Genomic DNA, 22,302 nt, shown 5'->3' on the forward strand with positions numbered 1-22,302 from the left:
TACTTTTTTAATTGTATTACCTTTTTTTTCCCGCCCCGTCCCAGAACCATGACAAAGGGTAGGGCTCGTCGCACTCGCAGCAGAGCCGCGACCGCCTTCCTTGTGGAAGGCGGCGTCCACAAGGGGTGCAGGCACGGGCCTTATTTGAGGAGGTGGAGTTGGCTGCATTCATTTTCTTTGTGCAGCGCCACCTCCCCTCAACCCTGGCAGCAGGTGGCAGGCCTGGGTCCGGGTACGGCCTCCAGGAGCGTCGACAGCGGTGGGGGAAGGTGCGCCTGGCAGTGTTGCGCTGATCTGGGGTCCCGCGCACCCAGGTGTAGTTGACGCACCGGTGGTCCGACATCCTGGACCGTGAGCAGGACCTGCTGGACCTGCTAGGAGTGGAGGTCCCGGGTCTTGGTGAGTAACTATTTAATTATTACTACTTTGTGTCTATTCTTATGCTCTGTGTTATATTGTGAATATCTTTTTTTCTTCCAACCAGCTAGAATGTTGCTGCTTACATTCCAGGTTAATTACGTTTAAAAGCCTTCTGTGATTGTTATGACACAGGTGCTCCTCTGCGCTACTACTAATCTTACTTGTTTGCAACTTTGCGTTTGCGCTCTCTTAGCGTGATTCTGTAAGAGTTTATTTTAGAGAAATTAAGTTACGTAATGCTACAGTGACTCTAGTCCTTACTTTGTCCTGCCACTTAGGTTTAGGTACTTTGTATGAGTTTGTAATTTTTTAGTGGTATGCATGATGCCCACTCAGTTACGTCATGTGCTGCTAGTACGCCAGTCTTTATTAGAACCTTTTCTAGTTTGTGCAATGAGTGGTGGTAATTGGCTTAGCACTAGCAGAACATCAGCATCAATCAATCAACCCAAAATGTGGTGTATACAAAAAATGTAATCATGTGTCCTGCATTTGACCATATACATTGTTGAGGACTAGAAGTGGAAATGCATACTTAATGTACAATTGGCACGTCTGGAATAGGTGGGCTAGGTCGGGTGGTACGTCGTACTTATGCTTAGTTGTAACTTAGTATTCTGGAATCAGAATGGAAGACTGGAATGGAAGACTGGATTACTGTTGATAAATAGTAACTTAAGTAGTCGATCCGCGAATCCCCCGATACTACTTGTTGACCAGATGAGATCGGTCAATTTAGTTATTGCAATTGTTGTTTAAATAAGTGTTTTTTGACCGTTTTTTTACAAATATTGTATTTGTTTGACACCATCCATCAATGTTTGTCTCTTTCTTATATCTTTCCTGTTCATCAGCACCCAGGGGCAGGCAGATAGGGAGTGGGCAGTCAGCGGGAGAACAGGCAGAACACCACCACCAGGAGGACACCAACGAGGGCTCCTCTGCTGGCCCCAGTAAGTCTTCTTTGTTTTTAATAATATTTCTTATTCCATAACTTTTACTGCCACTCTTTATATGAAAGGTTGTAAATAAAACTCAGATTCACCAGTAGCTCTAGCCATTGAGTCCAGTCCTTTGGGTCGTCGTCTTGTACTACTTCTAGTCTTATGATCTTGAGTCTTTGTTAATCTTGAGGCTTTGACAATTCACAGCAACAAATGCCCGACCAGATGTATTACTATTTTAATATGATAGGAAATACTACTACTGTTGTAGGGATTTTGCACATGCAGACCTTTGCACAAGAAAATAGGATGTTGGTGATGGTAGGTTGGACCTTCCTCACACACCTCAATCAGAAATTCAGAACCCACCACAATCCCCTGCCTGACTATAGTACTGTCTTGTCATAACTATTAGGTATCCGAACCCTCCCCCCAAGATACCCAACAAGTAGACAACCCAGAACATACCACACCCAACCTCTCAGCTCAGTTGTGGAAGCAATGCACATGCACATCCTTACTTTTATTTGCTCACTCGTGTAAGTTAGTCCACACCAAATACCACCAAGTCTATGTAAGTTCAAAATGTTTATTTTGAATTGAGAAGCTCTGTACATTGTTTTATTATAAATGCAGCACCAACCGGAAAATCAAAAACAATAAACATTGTTACACTTATACTGTTGGGAATTAAATCATGATAACTGAACAGTGGTGGAAGGCACTCACTGCAAAGGTATACTGTATGTATACTGTACTGTTGAGACTTAGGGCACCATTAGGATGGCAGGCAGATTGCCCCTGCCAGGCCGGCGGTAGTCACCACCAACCCGCCAGGGGTAAACCTCCCACCATCCCTGTAGAAAATATTCTGACCCCCCACATGTCGACCAGGCGGAAAAGGGTTCAATATGGCGGTGGTGTCTCTCTGAACACACCGCCAGCAATATAGTCTGCATTTTGGAATGCCTTTGCGTGGCGGCATTGCCGTCCGCCATGGAAAGGCATGCAGACATTGCAGAGTATGCTTGGGGGCCCCCATGGAGGGTACCTACCTATGCTATGGTACCCCCCTGCCTTTCAAAGCAAAACGTGACAGGCTCCGCGCGGGGCCTGTCATGTTGTGGTTGGAAAAGCAGCACAACATGTATTTTTAGCATTGCTTTCAGCACCGCCCACCAGAATGTAAAAAAAACCGGATGCGCCCACCAATGTGGCGGGCGCATCCTAATTGTCCCCACGGGACCCCCACCCTTTTTAGCGTGAGGATGTTGTCCGCCCGCCATCCGATGTCCAAGTAAGTATGAGTTGGTGTGAACGTTTGAAGAGTGAACTAGACTAGACACCCTTTAATTGGCATAGGGGCGGGAGTACCGAGCAACCAATGGCCTCATCTATCTGATTTCAACTCCGCTTTGAAAGTTTTATGGAGAAGACTAAAAGTGAGATCAGCTCACCTGGTGCACTGTTCAACTAAAAAGTGAAAGACGGGTGGAAGGAAGAAGGACGGGCGAGATTTAAAATGTTATGTACTGTGCTTTATAGTGCTACTCTACCATGACACTATGTGTATAATTAACTTGTCTTACTGTTTTTCTAAGAGTATATTTTACAATTGTCTTTTTTTTTCTTTTTTATATACAGCTACTCCTTCCAAAGTCAATCGGAAGGAGTTGGCTGCCAAGGCACGGCGCCGGAAGCTGGAGGCAATCCAGCAGGAATATCGGTGGCTGGTGCTCTTGGCAGAGGAGGAGGAGGAGACTGCAGCAGCACTTGAAGCCTCCTTCAGTACCCCGGGCCCCAGCCACCACCATCCAGCGGTACGGTGCCCCCCCACTGTGGCTGCAACTGCCGCACTCTGCCGCACTCTCAGACGCCGCGTTGCCCGTCTAGAGGAGTAGATGCGTGTCCTCATGCAATCCCGCCCCGCAACTTAGTCCCTGTCTTCTGCCCCTTTTTTAATTCTTGTTTGGGTGGGTGGGAACTGGTTTGGGTTTTTGGACTACAGTATTTTCTGGACTTTCTTACGGACATTGGTTTGGGTTAGGGAGGGGGGTGGGTCAGCTTTTGTGGGTTTTTAGTTTATTTTTGTTAGGGTCAATTAAATCTATTTTTCTACGTTACAGGCAATGTTGTTAATGTTTTGTAGGTGGGGTAACTGTTTTACATCACACTGTTTCCTTGCTGGTGCAGGGCTGCCCATAGCCTGTGTTTGATTTAAATAATTGGCTGACTGTGTAAGACACAGACAGATAGATGCAACACCCCTCACTGATTGACTTGTCCTACTAGTACTTTCAGTCTCTCCTCTAGTCTATGCATTATTCATCTGGACTCAAAGGGGTGTGTGAAATTGAATTCATTGAAAACAAGTCCATTATTAATTCTGCCTCCCCCAAACTTCTCTTACCTTTGCTTAATGTTTAACTTAGGCACATCAATGGCTGCATGGTGAAGATGGTTTCCTTTTTCTAACATGCCATGATTGGGGTGGTAGTGGTAGTATAGTAGTAGTAGTAGACACTGGCCGGGCAGCAGCATTTGCAAAAAAAGAAAATGAGACAGTCAACCGCCTTTGAGAGACTGTTCGAGGAGTAGTAGAATGAAGTACAGTACAGAACTTACCGAGCAACAATAATATGCTATAATATTTTACAACAAAACATAATGGTGGTTGGGATAGCCTACTAGACAGAGTTACAAACTATAGTAGTGTCAAGTCACTTGACTAGGCCTACAGCGTAACAGTTAGTGCTGTGTATGAGGAATGACAACAAATCCAATCAATGTCTGCAATTAATGCTGAGGTATATGTTCCTTTGTTAAATAAAATCACCTCTAAAATATACTACTCATGGGTGGGCAGGCAGAAGAAGATCATCTCTCTGCCTTGAAATTGAAGTACTGTTGCTTTCGCCACATCCGCCCCAGCAAGTGTGTGAAAAAGTATTGGTGTACATTTAATTTAGTCACACCTCGACAATAAGTCGCACAGCCCGGGGGAAGAGGGTTAGGGTTTGTTGAATGGATGGGAAGGGGGTTTGGGGAAAGGCTTGACATTGAAAAACAGTATGCATGGACAAACAAACGACAATCTTTGAAGACTACCATATCCATATGTTAAGGGAGAAAAGGGAAATGCATGCATGATGATGAGAGACCCGGATTACATACACTTCTAGTTCTATTGTTCCGGTCTTAATACTTTTACAGATAGCAAATAGAAATTTTAAATATTGGTCGGGAAGAATCGTAAACAGAGAGAAAACCTAATGATGATAATAACAACAACAAGAACACACTGTTGTAAAGATTGTAGACAAAAAAATGAATCAAATTATTTAAAAGAAGATGAAAGTTGATACTGTTACTGTGTTATCCTGGTCAAAAATGTGGACTGGATTTGCATCTCGGCATTCCTCTTGGTCCTCTCGTCCATCAATCTTGGGTGTCGCCACTCGCCACTGCCCGGCTGGAAAAAAAATGTCGATTTATTGGTAAGGTAAGTGTGCATTGTAATGCTTTCCCAAGTATAGGGCAAGGCCCGGCCTGTAATTGTAGACGGAAAATCAAAGGGGATATAAAGAAACAAAGTTGAAACAAATGCACAAGTTATGGTGTAGTGCAACAAGAACACTTTCCGAGGTGGCATGTATGCATCATCTCTACTCTAGTCTGTTTCCAGAATTGACCTTCAACAATAACAGGAGAGAGCAGGCCCACAGTGACAGGCCTGACAGCACGTTGCTTAGCAGTAGCACATCCTATGTTTAGAGTACTTTTTTTTTTTTAAAGAGTTGTACAAAGGCAAAGCACATTATCCATGATTCCATTCCAAACATAGCATTTTACAGTTCAGTTAGTAAATCAATGGACCGCAGTCAGCCCACCCCTACACTCGAAACCACTTCTACACAGACATTTGGGTCTGCTGTGGTTGTTGTTGACGTGTTTACCTTTAGGCTTTTAAGTTTTATGCCACTCATGAAACGTCCTCCTGACTTGTTATTATTCCATCAATCATCATCTCCGATACTTGTACTGACTGACTGTGAAGATCGGCCTGCAGTAGAACTAAAATTGTTATTACACAACAAGAGTAGAAATATTATTGACTTGAGTCACTCTTTAGTGTGTACAGTAAGACTACTAGTACACTTTGACTTCACTTTGTGCACACCAAACAAACAACGAAAACACAAACACCAATCGCTCAGAGTCAGGTGTCCAATGCATGCTATTAATTGTCATTACCTGTTCCTTCTCATCTTAAGTTAACGGGCCGTCTATTTCGCCATCATCATCATGGACGGTGCTGTTGTCAATCATACTCATTGCGCAGATTGAGTGAGTCCCCTTCCTGTATTCAATCAAAAGCAATGTATCAAGCTGCAGGAGAAGAACACATTTCTTATTTGCAAGAAGGGGAAAATTCACCTTGAGTTACGTTTAGTGTGTACTGTAGAAAGATGATTAGTGCACAATGACATAACTTCATGCACAACAAACATAACAAAATCACTCAGTCTACGACTTTGCGTCCAATGCATGGCATCAATCATTACCTGTTCCATCTCATTTTCAGTTAATGGGCAGTCTCTCTCTGCTCTGAAAGGAGGATAGCTATAGTAGTCATCTGATTCATGCTCCACTTCTTTTGGCGGGACTAGGAAAGTTTTAATTTTTTCTTCTATTTTCCATCATCCAATCATCATTTATGAGGGCAATGGATTTAGGCCGGAGATTCAGTATGATGGAGCGGAGGAGCTAGATTCGGAGGACTGTACTGTCAAATTGCAGACACCTGAAACTTGTATATTAAATAAGAAGAGTAGAAGACGGTCGTAATGGATTTGTTGTGATTCACAAGTTTGTAACCAGAACAACAGACACACAAATAAAGGGGAAAAAAAAGGGAGGAAGACAGTAAGTGCAAGCCTAATGGTCAGGGAAGTATAGCTCGTCCTCAAACTCTGGGGGTTCAGCCAGTAGTAGGTAATCATGTGACACACTACTTCCGTCACCTGAGCCGCTGTCCTCATCTTACTCCATTGCTTCATGTACTGTGTAATTCGGTGGTATGAAGTGCTGATTCATTTTGATCATTGTTAACCTCTCCACGTTTTTGGGCGAGAGACTGGTCTTTCTCAATGTTACAATGGAACCAGCAGCACTGAAAACACGTTCGGAAGAGACACTTCGACAGGGCAAGCCAGATAGCTTATCGCCAGCCTGCTGAGCTGTGGCCATTCAGACCTTTTCCTATACCAATACTGCAATGGGTCTTGATCAATGTACACCTCTATTGGGTCGTCCAGATAGGCCTGGACCATCCGCTCAATGTACAGGGGTGCTGCTGGTAAGCTTTCGGGCTCTTTTCTAGGTGCATCAGCACTGTGCTTATTAATGCCTAACTGTACATACCAATCGTCTAACGATTCTACTGGGCCTAATGATCCAGTTATTGTTGCTGTTGTCGATAGTGATGGTGAGAGTTGTTGTGATCCAAACGCACTGCCCTCAGCCAACGAAGTTGCACTTGATCCTGCATGACCTGCTGCAGTGCTTCTTGTGGGTTGATCTTGCAGGCTTTTAATTAGCAGCCGTTCGTTTTCCAACTTACTGGCTGCCTCAGTTATACAAGTTTTGTAGCGGGCAACATCAATCTCTGAAAAAGCAAAGAATGTCTTCAGTCCAAATTTTGCACGTGGATCCAGAATTGTGGCACAAATGTAATGTTCTTGTGACAACATTTTATTTTCTATCCTTGTATTTTCAGCTAAGCGACGGGCTAAGCTCTCCACCAAGTCATGAGCTTCCCTTTTGTCATCTACACCTTTGTATGATTCAGACACCTTCTTCAGCTGATGCTCTAGCATTTGCAATAATGGGATAGCTTGGCCCATTGCACAGTCCTCCTTGCTGACTTCACGTGTGAAGACCTCAAAAGGACGAAGCATCTCAGTCAGGCATTTAATTAGGCTCCATTGCTCCATCTGAAGGGTCATGCCTTTCACAGTAGCATCCCCTCTTTTCCAGACATATTCATTGAGTGGCCTGCACTACTCAAACAGACGATCAAGCATGTAATAGGTTGAGTTCCAACATGTTGCCACCTCCTGGATGAGTGCTTTGACTGGCATCCTATATTCATGTTGAATGATCCTCAGCTGCTTCCGAGCTTTAAAAGAATGGCTGAAATGAGTGCATATTCTTCGGCAGATGGCCAGTAAGTTGCTGACTATGGGTTCTTTTTTCAGAAAGTCTTGAACTATAATGTTTATGCAGTGCGCCAAACACGGAACCCTGAAATAGGAACCAAGTTCCATGGCCTTAAGTACATTACTGCCATTGTCTGTGGAAACAAAACTAATACTAAGCCCTCTTGGGCGCAGCCATTCAAAAACCTTGCTTTGAAACTCTTGCAAAATGTTTACAGCCGTATGAGATTTCTCCATGGCGAACATGGCTACAGTTGCATGTTTCCGAGTGTCTTTAAAAATCGCAGCTGTGTCAACAGCACCTCGTGCAGATAGCTTATCTCTAATCCCCACAAAAGAGACCCAGTGTGCAGTGATGCACATGTAATCTGTAGCTTGGCAACTGGTCCACATGTCTGTTGTCAGGTGGATATTGTGAACAGCACTCTACTGCAAAGCTTGTCCAACCATTTCCAGCACATCATGATGTAGTGCCAGAATAGCAATTCTTGCGAAATAGGACCGGCGGGGAACCTTCCATTTAGGGCAGATGGCAGACACAAATTCGAGGAAACCCACCCCTTCCACAAATGAAAAAGGGAGAAGGTCCAGCGCTAACATTTTAGCCAGCTTCGCATTGTACAACCGTGCCATTGGGTGGTTGCGTTGGAACTGCCCCTCCAACCTAAGCATGCTCTCAATGGTAGGCTGGATTACTTTCCTTTGTGGTGCTGTTGTTTTCATTAACCCACTTAGGCTCAACGACACAGTTTGTCTCATTGCTGTACTCGGTCGCCTTGGTGTCTCAGCCTGACTCTGAGTATGGCTCTTACTGCAGTGCCACTCAGATGTTACTGAGGAGGATGTGGGTGGTACCACTACACTACTGGGGACAGCGCTAGAAATGCCTCCCTCTTCTTCACCTTCCACCGCAATAATATCGCTCCCTGATTCTTCCTGACCAACTTCAATGGGTTGAGTTTTTCTACTTTCTTTTAACTGAAATAGGTGATTCTACCACACGATAGTGTGGTGTATTCTGAGATGACTTGCTTGGCCTACGGTACCATAGTTTGTACCAAGCTTACCCCGCCGAACACCTTGTCGACAAATTGAGCATATAGCAACATTCTCCTTCTTGGTGCAGAAAAGAAGTCCCAAACTGGGGAGGAGAACTGTCTGGCACTGCTGGATGTGCCACTTTCAATACCAGATGAACTGGAGGGTGGGATCGGAATGTGACCCTGTGCACCTACACTGTGACTTTTACTACCACTACCTACTGAGGTGGTTGAGCTGGATGTAGGTCCCTGCCGGGCATTGGAAAATATGGCAGCTGGAGGTAGTGGTGGTGGAAGCTGCGTTGGTGATATCCATGCTACATCCCGCTCAGTAGCAGCCTTTCTGGATAGGGTGAGAATGTTGGTCTCCAATCCCTTTGGGGCGGGAGTGATGTGCGTGATGACTGGCTTGTCTTCATCAACATCACGCCCCTCTTCTACATCTACCTCCATAACTCTACGTTTTTCTGGGACCTTCCTTTTCAGAAGCATTGTCTTGTGGCGTGCATCACTCTCAGACTGAGCTGGTGGATGCCAAGTGGCATCACGATCATCAGAAGCGGGGCTTGAAGAAGAAGATGATGGACTAAGCCTCCTTTTCCTTGCTGGTGGTCTGGAAGACAATAGATCTTCTGAAACAGTGGTTTGCTCCACTTTGTCTGCAGGAAGCTCGATTTCCTGAAATGCCCCTAGGTCAGGTGCAACAACTACTATGGTGGGCTCTTGTTGCGGGTGCTGCTGTTCTTGTTGCGGCTGCACACTTATCTGCTGAGTTTCCGCCTGCGTTGATTGTGTACTACTTTGCGATAATGACATTTCAACATCGCTGCTCGTTAGTAGACTGGCTACCTCTGCGACACTAAAGCCCTTGGCCCTAGGTTGGTGGGGTTGGACCGCTGGTGCTGAGGTGCTGCTCCCAGCTTGGTTTCCGGACAACGCTGCTGCAGGCGTAACTTATTTGGTGTCAAAAAAATCATTGGCCGGCACACCAGTCATGGTAAATGGCACTTCCTTTTTCTGTTCCTTCTTCTCACAGACAACTTTCTTGGTACTGGACCTGGTACCTTTCTTTGGGGCCATCTTCTTCAGATGTCAGGCAGGATGCAGATGCACAACAAGTTCTGATCACACGTTGACGTGATACGCAGCAGGACTTCTGTCTTGCTGGCAGTACAACGGGTAGCCGGGTGATGCTGATGACACCTCCTCCTCTGGCTTTTGTGCACCTAAAAGCAAATAAGCCAGTAGAAGAACATCAGTGAAATGTTGCATTTGTTGTTGTGGTTCAGTTACTTACTACTGTACTAGTGCAAACTAAAGATATAGTCTAGCCATTAATGACTTTTTTTCAACAAGGGCTATGTTATACTACTGTGTACAGTCACACACTACACTCTCAGGAAGGATAGGAAAGTTAATAAGAACCACCAAAATAAAACTGTAATGGAAGTGGGGTGGACCCTATTTGCCATTAAATTATTTGAGCATCTCAGCATCCATGGAGCTGCTGCTGGCAAAGGGGGTGGATGGATGGAAGCAGTAAGCCAATAGGAAAACCATGCAGGCCTATATGGCAAAAGCAGGACACTAATAACTCCCAACACAAAAAAAGGCCACCAGCCACATGGACACTCACAAATCACAAACAAGCAGGGGGCCGGGGAAAGACCAGGAGCTGACAAAAGGCCTATAAAAGACAGGTAAAGGATGCATGCTAAAGAACACTGCTCTGCCTTTTTAATGCAACAAAATGCAAATACGAACATTCACAGGCCCCAAAAAGGTCTGCAGGGTGCATGCATTGCACACCAACACACCAGACACATACAACAAAAGCATGTCTTTAAGACAATCAACATCAGAAAGCCCACCCCAAAAAAACACACTTCCCAACTCAATCCAATGCCATCCATGCCCTAAATGATGTCTAAATTCAACATACCACACAGAAACACTTGATTAATAAAGCTGTGGCTACCTGCTCTGATCCTACTGGATGAAAGCAGGCCTGTTGGTAGACAAGGCCAGGCAAGCTTGCAGGCCTAGGCTTTAAAATGGCCACCAGCCACATGGCCAGGCACAACAACATCAGAAAGCCCACCGCATAAACCACACTTCCCAAACTCAATCCAATGCCATCCATGCCCTGAACGATGTCTAAATTCAACAGACCACACAGAAACACTTGATTAATAAAGCTGTGGCTACCTGCTCTGAACCTACTGGATGAAACCAGGCCTGTTGGCAGACAAGGCCAGGCAAGCTTGCAGGCCTAGGCTTCAAAATGGCCACCAGCCACATGACCAGGCCCAACAACATCAGAAAGCCTACCCCAAAAAATCACACTTCCCAACGCAATCCAATGCCATCCATGCCCTAAACGATGTCTAAATTCAACAGACCACACAGAAACACTTGATTAATAAAGCTGTGGCTACCTGCTCTGATCCTACTGGATGAAAGCAGCCCTGTTGGCAGACAAGGCCAGGCAAGCTTGCAGGCCCAGGCTTCAAAATGGCCACCAGCCACATGGCCAGGCCCACAACATCAGAAAGCCCACCGCAAAAAACACACTTCCCCAACTCAATCCAATGCCATCCATGCCCTAAATGATGTCTAAATTCAACAGACCACACAAACACTTGATTAATACAGCTGTGGCTATCTGCTCAGCCTCTGAGCCTACTGGATGAAAGCAGGCCTGTTGTTGGCAGACAAGGCCAGACAAGCTTGCCGGCCTAGGCTTCAAAATGGCCACCAGCCACATGGCCAGGCCCAACAACATCAGAAAGCCCACCCCAAAAAATACACTTCCCAACTCAATCCAATGCCATCCATGCCCTAAATGATGTCTAAATTCAACAGACCACAGAGAACCACTTGATTAATAAAGCTGTGGCTACCTGCTCTAATCCTACTGGATGAAAGCAGGCCTGTTGGCAGACAAGGCCAGACAAGCTTGCAGGCCCAGGCTTCTAAATGGCCACCAGCCACAAGGCCAGGCCCAAAAACAGACAGCCCACCCCAAAAAAAACACATTTCCCAAATACATCCAATGCCATCCAGGCACTAAATGAAGCTTGAAAATCAAATACATTCAAAAAACACCAAAGCAACAATTGCTTCATCATGCACACACCCATGAGGCCATGACTAGTTTGGGCCTACTACTGACTGCTACTACCCACAACATTTAAAAAAAAAGAAATGATGATAGTTACCAAAAATAAATTTTAGTTACAACAACTTCAATGCCCCCAATCAAACAGACACAACAACCACTTACTTTTAAAATATGCAATTAAAAAATCCTCAAATCCAATTGCAATGATGCAGCAGACAAAAAGAGTGATCTTTCCAGCTCAAAATCCAAAGGCAGAATGAGCAGGACAAAGCACTGGGAGGAGCCTGCTGGACAGGAACAGGAAGTTGGAGATTCTGTGGCACTTCCTCCCTCTCCCCACCTTTTTAAAAAAGGACTCCTTGCACAAAAAAGGACAGCCAAATGTCAATCTGAGGAGTTGTTTTCATCTAAATCATCATTTGCAGAAGGTTTCATGCTGCTAGAGCTGATATTCTTCTCCAAATTGAAAATTTTACATGTTCGAGTTCTCGAGCTTCACATTACTTCCGCCGGATGTCGATGGCGTGTCCAAAAATGACTTGTGTTCTGGGTCTCTTTCTCCTTTTCGCGTTCGATATGTCCTGCCCGCGTCCTCACGCTCTCGCTCGTGGTGAAGAATGAAGTGTTCGAGATCTCAATCTTCTCATACTCTCGCGGTGCATGATCGCGAGAAGAAAGACGTGATCGCGCGACAAATGACATGATCGCACGACAAATGACATTAATGCGGGCGCGAACTGTCGCGAGACAACGCAAAATGGCTACTAACATCCAACATCTCATGGTGAACACGACCAGGTCGAGAAAACTTGTCGGCGAACGCGGGGATTCAGGTAAGGCGATCGTGCACAAGCGAGAATGTATTTTTTTACAGCACGAGCAAGAAAAAAATGACCGGTAAGATGCGGATAGCGGAAATTATGACATTTTCGCACTTTCCGCGGAACGTGAAAATGCCAAATTAACGCAATTTTAACGAGTGGAACGGAACTTTGGCCCAGGTCTAATTTTGTGCCTTTTGGGTATCCCTGAACTTTAACCTGTATTGTTCAGTGGTTATGCCAAACCCATCTATCAGTGCACTTTTCAAGACCTGGTAATCATCAGCATCCTCTTCTCTTACAGTGAGGAGCTTATCTCTACCTTTGTCGGCAAAGGAGAGCCATAAGATTGCTGCCCACTACCCTTGGCGGACCCTCCGTACTTTACAGGCCCTCTCCAAGGCAGTTATCCATTTGTGGATGTCATCCCCACTCTGGTAGGGAGGGACAATGTTACTTAGGTTTCTATGGTCATAAGACCTCTCCCTGTCTCTAGGGAAGTTGCTGCCACCAAGGGACTCTAGTCCCTCCTTTTTTCTAGCTCTGTAGAGTTCCGGGACTTCCTTATCTAGGGCCATCTGCTGCTTCCTGAGGTGAAGCTGAGCTTGCTCATACTTCAGGAGTCTCTCTCTCCTCTCCTGTGAGGTTTCCCTCCCTCTGTGAGAAGAAACAGAGGTCCCTACAGATGAGGTAGACTGGACAGACTCCCTTGAGAGAGATCTATCCCTTCTAACCCTACTTTCAACTCTTCCTGGAGGGAAAAGAGGGGAGCATTATACTCATCCTCTTCATTCTCATCCAGTGCAGCTGGGTTTTTCAGATCCTGATCATTGTCATCAGTCTGGTCAAATGCAGAGGTTGGGCCACGGGGAGTTCCAAACCTAGGTCCGCATTCATCTGCTGCCCCACCCACTCTGCCTACCCCTTCAGGCCCACTAGTCCCTGAGATATCATCCAGCCTGCGTATCTGCAAGAGATGCTGGGGGGTTGGGCTTTTGCCTGTCTTCAGCTTCCTAATAAAACATAAGGCCCTAAGCTGAGCAAAGGTGAGATAATCATACTTATAGGGGAGAAGCCCCCTGGCTTCTGACAGGGACCCGCTGGTTCCTGGCTGATTAGACATTTCTAGTGTGGCGTGGTGTATTGTGCTACCTACACTAGTGTGGCCTACTAAACTCTCTTGAGTTGTAGAAAGGGTGTGCTATCCCTTAACACACAACTCTAAGTTCAGTAGAACTTACTGTATACTAAGCTTGATATTATATGTGCCTAAGGTACCTTTAGTGGTTTTCAGTTGATCAATTCAATTGATATTATCTGGTAAAACAATAGCAAGCTGAAATCCCACACGCTGCACACCAATGTGAGAAGGTGGCCTGATATATGCTGTCCACTAATTAAAGTAGGCACCTTGTACCAGTTCAAACAAACCCCTTATGGTGATAGGTTAAAGACACCCTTTATTGAAAGCTATCCTAGTGGTAGCTATGGAGAGCAGCCTTCAGGCTAAGTCTTGAAGGAATGTAAAACAGCTTGTTTTACCAGTCTATAATCATATGAATGACCAAATGAAAAGACAACCACACCAGGTATATATTTAAAATATATGTATTTAAGATAAAACACACCCCTCTAGTCTCTTTAAGAGGCTGGAGTTTGAAGTGCTTAAGTTACAAGTCAGTATTCAACAGTAAAGGCACATATACACGTTTGGGCCCTGGGGCAGACCAAACCATATACCAATAAAGTGGTATAAGAACCACGACTGAACTAGCACAAGGCCTAGAGCCTGTAGAAGTGCTTGGACCACAAAGAATCACCCAAAGTAGTGACACAGAGGACCCACGGACGCGTGCAGTGTGAGAACACAGCTACGAATCAGCGTTAACTTCTATGGGGAAAGTCACGGTTGGAAATTAAGAGTTTAAGGACACTTAGAGGACGACTACCAACAAACCCTTTTGGACTTAGAGGTGTCTAGGGCCAACACCTATGGGAGCACCGGAGTAATCGAGTTACCTCACCCAGGGAAGTCGGGTGCATAGGTGTCAAATGGCGTCGGGTCGCGGCGTCGCTTTCAATAGAAGCTGGCAAAGAAGTACTGCTGCCGTGAAGAGGAGAAGTGTCCGGAGAGATCCCAGCCTGGATCGAAGATGGAAGGAACCTGAAAGCAGAGGGGACAGAGTCTGGGTCACTTACCAGTGACCAGGGGCACGATAGTCCAATGCCCACAGATGTTGGTGCTTCAGGTGAGTTGACATGTTTCTTGACTCTTCAGCCACGAGGTCCAGGAGGCCTCGATGATGACCAGGAGCTGGATTTGAGCTGAACCACAAAGTCTGTCGAGTGCTGCGGTGGAACCAACAAGCCTTGGCAACGGCAAGTCAGGGGGAAATAGAAAAAAGACATCGGTGTAGACCAGCAAGATCTGAAGGACTCACCCAGCGAGGGTAAGTCGGGGCACTTCTGGAGCAACCAGGAAAGCCCAATCAGAAGAGGACTTGCCTTTGTGGGGACCCACGAGCCAACGGGCTAAAGATCACAAAGGAGCCTCGAGCAGTCGCACTGGAACCTGGCCCATGGGTCACTCGTGGAGTGGATGCCAGAGATCTTCGGTGCAGGAGGAGCTCAAGGCTGGGGCTACTCGGTGACCAAAGCACAACTTTGAGGAAGACCAGGAAGATGATGGACCGGCAAAAGTTCATGGTGTCCAGGTGTCACGGTTCCACATCACCCACGATAGACTCAGGGTAGCATCGGTGAAGTCTGTAAATCTACCTCTGGTGATGCAAAGTCTGGGAATGTAGTTACACCTCCCTGGGACAGGAAACCTATTGTCCAGGCCTCCCCTGTTGGAGTTTCGGTCAGCAGAAGGAGGCCAGACCCGTGTCTGTGGCAGAGGCATCCATTTTGTGATGCCAGGGCTTTAGAAAGTCCTACTGGGTTAGACCAGTGTGAACATGTCTCTCCCTCTAGAAGGATGGAATGCTACCCCCACCGCCCGAACTGGCGGGTGTAGTATTCCAAAGCGTTTGACACCAAACACAAGTTGTTTTCGTGCAGCCAGTCCAAAGTTAGCATTTACCACGAGGTTATAATGCACTTAAGAGTATATGGTCAGGCTGCACCACAAACACTATCAGGGGAGGTACTCCGAATGCTGTAGAAGGGATCTGCTCATGCAGGGGAACCCTCTCAAACAAAAACCAAGCACTCTGCCTTCAGGATTGTTAATGCCTGCCATCGGAGTGACTTATAGGTTTTATATGTGTGTGCAATGGTAGTGATATAGGTAGCCTATACTACAGTAAGGGGTGCATGCACCACCTTACCCAGGCTGCAGTAGCAGACCTGTGGTGTACATGCTTCAGCCCCTGGTAGGCCTCTGAGGTACCTATGCCCTGGTTTCATAGTATACCATATACTAGGGACTGATAAGGCACTCCAGAATCCAATTAGAGATGTACCTAATGGACATGGAAACCATTTTAGAGAGGAAGCAGCTAGGCTGGGGTCCTGATTAGCAGGGCCACAGCCAGACTAAGGTCGAAAAATAGTGAAACACAAGCAAAAAGTGGGGGTACCCATGTGAAGCAGATCCTACTCTCCTACCGGTGTCCTACAAGAAAGACCTGCAGCCCAACTGGGAGCTCGGGAACATTGTGAATATAGTGAAGCGGCTCTCCGTGTCCGAGCAGGCCCGCTGCGAGAAAAAACGGGCAGGCGCTGCAGCTCTTCTGCGAGGAGGACCGGGCGCTGGTCTGCATGGGATGCGTGTGGTGCAGGGAGCACCAGTCCCACTGCGTGCGCTTCGTGGGCGAGGCGGCCAAGGCCTACAAGGTAATGAAGGTGGTAGTGTTGGGCACGGGTGTCCAGTACAGGCGGCAGGCATGAGAGGGCCGTAGGCAGGCCAGCATCCCCAAAAAATGCCCAACCACATTGTTTGTTTAGGTTTATCTTGTTAAGAGGCTATGACAATCTGGAATGATCTGAGCCTTTGAATAAACTACTGACAACTGGTGTACGTGCCACAATGATGTGAATGATTGCTCTGTACTAGATGCAGAGTAAAACGACAAAATATTCTTATTCCTGGTCGTATCCCGCACTGTGGATGCTTGTTACAGCGCGCTTGGATAGCCTTATACGTGTATCCAACACTTGTAGGTACCAAGGTGACTGCAATCTTTCCGGGGAAGCGTCATAAATCGCAGAGAATTCCCATAGAAGCCCATGTTGACACCAGAACATGGGCTTCTACGGGAATTCTCAAGGGCATATTATCAAGCCCATTATCGCCGCTTTAGCGGCAGTTTTCTGCCGCTAAAGCGGTGATAATTTTAACGCCGTTTCTTGATAATATGCCCCTTGGTACTTTTTTTAATAGTCAAGTTCATAACCATTATCACTTTACATAGTTTTGATGGAAGCTTAAATATTCCTTATCTTTTGAAAGTGGGATACTTAAACTAGAGTGCTGCTAAGGGACAGAGACAAGATGGTTTGTTTTTTCCTAGAACATTTTGGAAGTCAGGATGCAGTGTAGAGTATTTTAGATTTACTTTTATCTCTGATTGTAATCGATTTATAAGAAACACTAAAAGGAATGCACTGGAGAACCATAAATCCAAACACTTCTTAAGGTCCAGAGCACTAAAAATATGAGCAATGTGTTAAGGATGAGCTAGCCAATGCAATTGAAAGGGATAGCAGAAAAAGTATTTTTGCAGCGTTACATCAGTGCATGAAGTTGAGCGCATGCTTTACCTGGTTGACTTTTGGCATCAGATTTCTCTGTAGGCATTAGAGTACATATATTGACTTGATAAAAAGAAGTATATTTCAAGAGGGTTTTTTTTTTAATTGTTTTGTTACCAAGTTCTCGGCGACCCATCTATTTTTCACACAGGGTACCTCGTTTTTAGGTCGAGCGTAGACAGCACTTGCACTGTCTGGAAGATCTGTTGTGTGTATTTTGTGGGATGTGGAGATCAGCCCTAGGATTTGTCTGCTTCCACCTTTACTTAGGGATTTTGTTTCTGATCAAATCTCTCTATTTAACTGTCTTGATAGACAACGACCAGTAGAGGTCACAAAAATACCAGAATTGCTTTTTGCTTGGGGACTTTATTATTTTTATTTTCCTGGAAACAGCCGCTATTTAACTTTCTTGATAACAAAGGACCAGCAGAGGTCAGTACAATACCAGATTCACTTTAGCATTCCCTAGATTCCAGGCCATAGGAACCTGTATTCAATGAGCACCTGTTGACAGTACATTGTTTTCCTTCAAATCTTGGATTTTCAGTGATATGACCACCGAAGGGGCTGATCTTTATATTAAAAATTGAGCTTACCACTATTCAATTTCTTGTTGATATGCAGTATTTCTCTCTATGTGTTCCCTTAGCAGCATTTGTCACGCAGTTTGGTGCTCACTTTCTCTCCATGTTAAAGAAAAGTAGATATATCAGCACCCAGGCTAATGTGCTGCATAGATAAATACATATAAGGTCACAAAGGCGAGACCGATTGCATTGCAAATTATTGTTTTGCTTGTGACTGCATTATGGAAGCATATGGAGTTCTTCCTGTTTGATTTTGGGGTCTCTAGTTGGCAGAGGTAGGTACCTTTGACAAATAGGGACCATTGCGTCTAGTCAGGGTAAGGGGGTACACTCCTAAAATAACCCCTGCTCACCCCCTTGGTAGCTTGGCACAAGCAGACAGGCTTATCTCAGAGGCAGTGTGTAAAGCATTTGTGAATACATACAGTAACCAAGTGACAACACTACAGATGGACGCCACACAAGTTGTATATTAAAAATAAGTATTCGTTATTGGGATTTAACACAAGACCACAAACAACAAAAATCCACAATACTGTACTTAAAATGGTAGAATTAGCTTAGTTCTCTTTAGATGTAAAATGCGACACTTTGAGTTCAATGTACCTTAAGATGGGTAACGCTATACAACGAAAGTGTTGCAGGGAAGGTGATGTGTCGGTTCCTTACATGCAAGAACGGTAATGCATCAGGTCCCTACTGCTGAGTAGGGGATGTGTCGGTTCTTCTCTGTGAGGGGAGGTGATGCGTCAGTTTCTTACTGCACTTCCATGGTGATGCGGCACACAATGCCGTGATGCGATGAAGATCCGGTGCAATGAAACGAAGATTGCGTCTTTTTCTTGATACGACACGATGCGGACCGAGACAAGCCCTGCGACACACTTCACGGTGATGCGGCGGCATCTGATGCGACGTTGATCCTCTTCTCCGGTGATGCGAGGCGCTTCGGCAATGATGCGAGCCACGACAGGCCCTGCGACATGCTTGCCGGTGATGTGGAGGCATCTGATACTACGTCGATCCTCTTCTCTGGAGATGCGAGGTGCTTCGACAATGATGTGAACGGCAAAAGGCCCTGCAACACGCTTCCCGGTGATGCGGCGGCGTCTGATGCGATGTCGATCCTCTTCTCCGGCGATGCGAGGTGCTTCTGGGACCCTGCGATGACTCAACGGATCTTCTGTGACGCGACAGGACCTGCGACACGCTTCCCGGTGATGCGGCGGCGTCTGATGCGACGTCGCTCCTCTTCTCCGGCGCTTTGTTTACATGACTCCTTCTTTCCTTTAACAGGGCAGAGACATCAGACACACCACAGGAGGTCGTCATAATGAACTCCACAGCACCATGATGGCTACACTGAAGACTGAGAAGTTTGGTATCAAACTTCTCAGCACATTAAACCCACACTGGGGTTTTTTGGATTTAATTAACCCTGCGCGGTTAACTACGCTCCGCTCATGGAGTTTGCGTAGTTTCCGTAACTTTGTGGTTCATGTAGAATGCGTAGTTACTGAATACTACACAATCTGCAACGTAGCATAGCTGTTTTTCTTCTTTGCGTGCTCAATATGCGTTCTTGCGCTTGCGGTAATGACTTACCGTGATTCTGTGTTCGCCGACTCGATTTTCTATCCGTTCGCGTGCACCACGAGATTTGTAATATGGCCGCACGATCCTGCGAGAGTGTGCGAACAAGGACACGTCATTCGTGCACGAGCTGACTTCCGGCGGCAGTCTTTGTAGGATCGCGATCCCGAACACGCAGAAACTACAATCTGGCGAAGAATATCTCTCGAGCATCATAAAACCTTCTCGAAAATGATCATTTTGCTCAAGAGGAAGGAAGTGCCCCTGAGTCTCCAACTTCCTGTTCCTGTCCAGCAGGCTCCTCCCAGTGCTTTGTGCATGTGCTGTTCAATTTCATTTGGATTTTGGAGCTGGAAGGGTCACTTTTTGTGTCTGTCTGCTGCATCATGTATCATTGGATTGGATTTGAGGACTTTTGGAATTGAGATTTTACAAGTAAGTTGGGGAATTGGTGTACTTGATTGTTTGATTGGGGCTTGTACCTACTTTTTTTGGCATTTTCATCGTTTTTAAAATTTCTTGTTGTTCTGAGTGGCCTGTAGTTTCAGTAGGGGCCTAGTTGTTTTTTTTTGAAGTTCCAGACAGTAGGCCCAGAGGTACCCATGGGTGCATGTTTCTGTGGTGTCTGTTGAATTTTATTTTAAACATCATGTAGGGCATGAATGGCAATGGATTGAATTGCTAAATGTGGTTGGGGTGTATTTCACTTTTTGGGTGTGTGTGTTGTTAATAAATAAATACCTTTGTTGGATGTGTGTTTGTGCTTGCTGTGTAAATCTTCAACCTTTCGTAGCCCTGTTGATTTTCGTTTTTTGCATTTTTGTACTAAAGCTGTGTTGTTTAGCAGGCCTCCTTTGTCTGGTCATATAGGCCTGCTTGAGTTCATTGTTTGCCAAGGCCTGTTGTGACTGACCATCCATGTGGCTTGGGGCCATTTTGTGGTGGCAGTTTAGTAGTGTGCTGCTTTTTCCATACAGGCCTGCATGTCTTTTCTTTGTTCCCCTTGGCTTATGCTTGTTGTTGTTGTGGCCGTGCCACGTGGGTCGCTGCCATTTTGTGAAGGCCGGCAGTGTGCTTTTGTCATAGGATTGCTTTGTCTGTCTTCCATTTCTTTTTGTTGTGGGTGGCTAGCGGCCATTTTGTGGAGCCATCCAGGCTGTGTGTACTGCTTTTGCCATAGGCCAGCATTCATTGTTTAGTGTCTTCACTTTCTGTGGTTGGCCTGGCCATGTGGGTGGCAGCCATTTTGTGGAGTCAGGCAGTGTGCTTGCTTTTGCCATAGGCTTCAGTCCCAAGCTTGTGGCCTAGTCTGCCACAGGCCCAGAGGTTGTCATCTCATCATGCATGCCTAAAAACTGTTTCTGTGTTGAAATTTAACACCATTTATGGCATTAGATTGAATTGCAAAATGTGGTTTTTGGGGTGGAATTTCATTTTTTGGGTGTGTGTTAAATAAGTAGGCCTTTTCAGGCAGTAGGTAACCCTAGGTGTTCAGCTTGCGCAATTTTGGCAACTCCACGCTGCGCGACAATGCAGATTTACACTTTTTGTCTTCTTTGCGCGCTCAATATGCGTGTTCGCGAACGCAATAACAACTTTTTGTGAAGATCGCGATGCCGAACACACAGAATTTGCAATTTGGCAAAGAATATCTCACGAGCATCATAAAACCTTCTCGAAAACGATGATTTGATTCATTTTGCTAAAAAAAAAATCCTCAGGGTGTCATTTGGCTGTAGTTGTTGGAGGAAGGAGTCATTTTTCTTTTTTTTTTTTTTACAATTTTTTAAAAGAGGAAGGAAGTTCCCCAGAGTGTGTAACTTTCTGGTCCTGTCCTTTGTCTTCATTTTATTGTTATTATGGGTGGCCTAACCATGTGGGTGGTGGCCATTTTGTGAAGGCAGGCAGTGTGCTTTGCCATAGGATTGCATTGTCTGTCTTCCATTTCTTTTTGTTGTTGGTGGACGCGCAGCGTATGATACACAGAATCACGAACGGGACAGCAGGACTACAGAGACCAGAGGCAGCGGAGGGCAGCGTCACCACCAGCAGCCCCTCCCCCTAACCGGCGGCGGACTTCAAAGAGACCTCGCGCCTCCCGCTTCGCGGGACGCGCAGCGTATGATACACAGAATCACGAACGGGACAGCAGGACTACAGAGACCAGAGGCAGCGGAGGGCAGCGTCACCACCAGCAGCCCCTCCCCCTAACCGGCGGCGGACTTCAAAGAGACCTCGCGCCTCCCGCTTCGCGGTGCGCGCAGCGGGACACGCCGGGCTAAGCCCGGGCAAAGGGCGGGCCGTCTACGGCCGTCCAAGGCCGACTGAGGCCGGGCTGGGCCACACCTCCTGTCGATGACACCAGAGCTGCAACACCAGACTGAGAGATAAGCGATTTGTACACTATTTGTTTAGCTCGGAATACAGGGGGTTGGTTTTTTTTTATTCAGTCTTCTATCGATATTTAGTGGTATTCATTGACATTTCACTTTTAACTTATTTTCAGCTTTGGTCTACTTTTGTACCCAAGTTCTAGTTATCCACCAAATCGTTATGGCTACAAATCCTATAAAACCAAGGCCATCCCTGGTGGGGGGTTCAGTTAGGGGGACCTTGGACCATTTTATAACTAGAGCCGCTAATGTTCTAGAAAATGAGATTGCCATTACGGAACGCCGTCTATCAATGGACCCGATCTATCAGAAGCGTTTGTCCCTGGGCCGCATTCAACAGGTCCGTTCTCCCCCATCAAGGACTATTGATCTTGATTCTAGGGACGACGCTGGTCCTT

General features: G+C 46.0%; 1 long non-coding RNA gene across 1 annotated transcript in view; it reads right to left on the reverse strand.

The window, feature by feature from the left end:
• Positions 1–22,302, reverse strand: part of LOC146839204 (uncharacterized) — a 118,857-nt gene that overhangs the window by 80,128 nt on the left and 16,427 nt on the right. The window contains exons 4-5 of the long non-coding RNA XR_014960806.1: positions 5,930–9,851; positions 3,775–5,753 (exon numbers count right to left, since the gene is read on the reverse strand). This is a non-coding gene — a long non-coding RNA (uncharacterized LOC146839204). The remainder of the gene's footprint in view (positions 1–3,774; positions 5,754–5,929; positions 9,852–22,302) is intronic.

The sequence above is a fragment of the Triturus cristatus genome, chromosome 4_2, assembly GCF_964204655.1.
Source record: "Triturus cristatus chromosome 4_2, aTriCri1.1, whole genome shotgun sequence".
NCBI classification, from domain to species: Eukaryota; Metazoa; Chordata; class Amphibia; order Caudata; family Salamandridae; genus Triturus; species Triturus cristatus.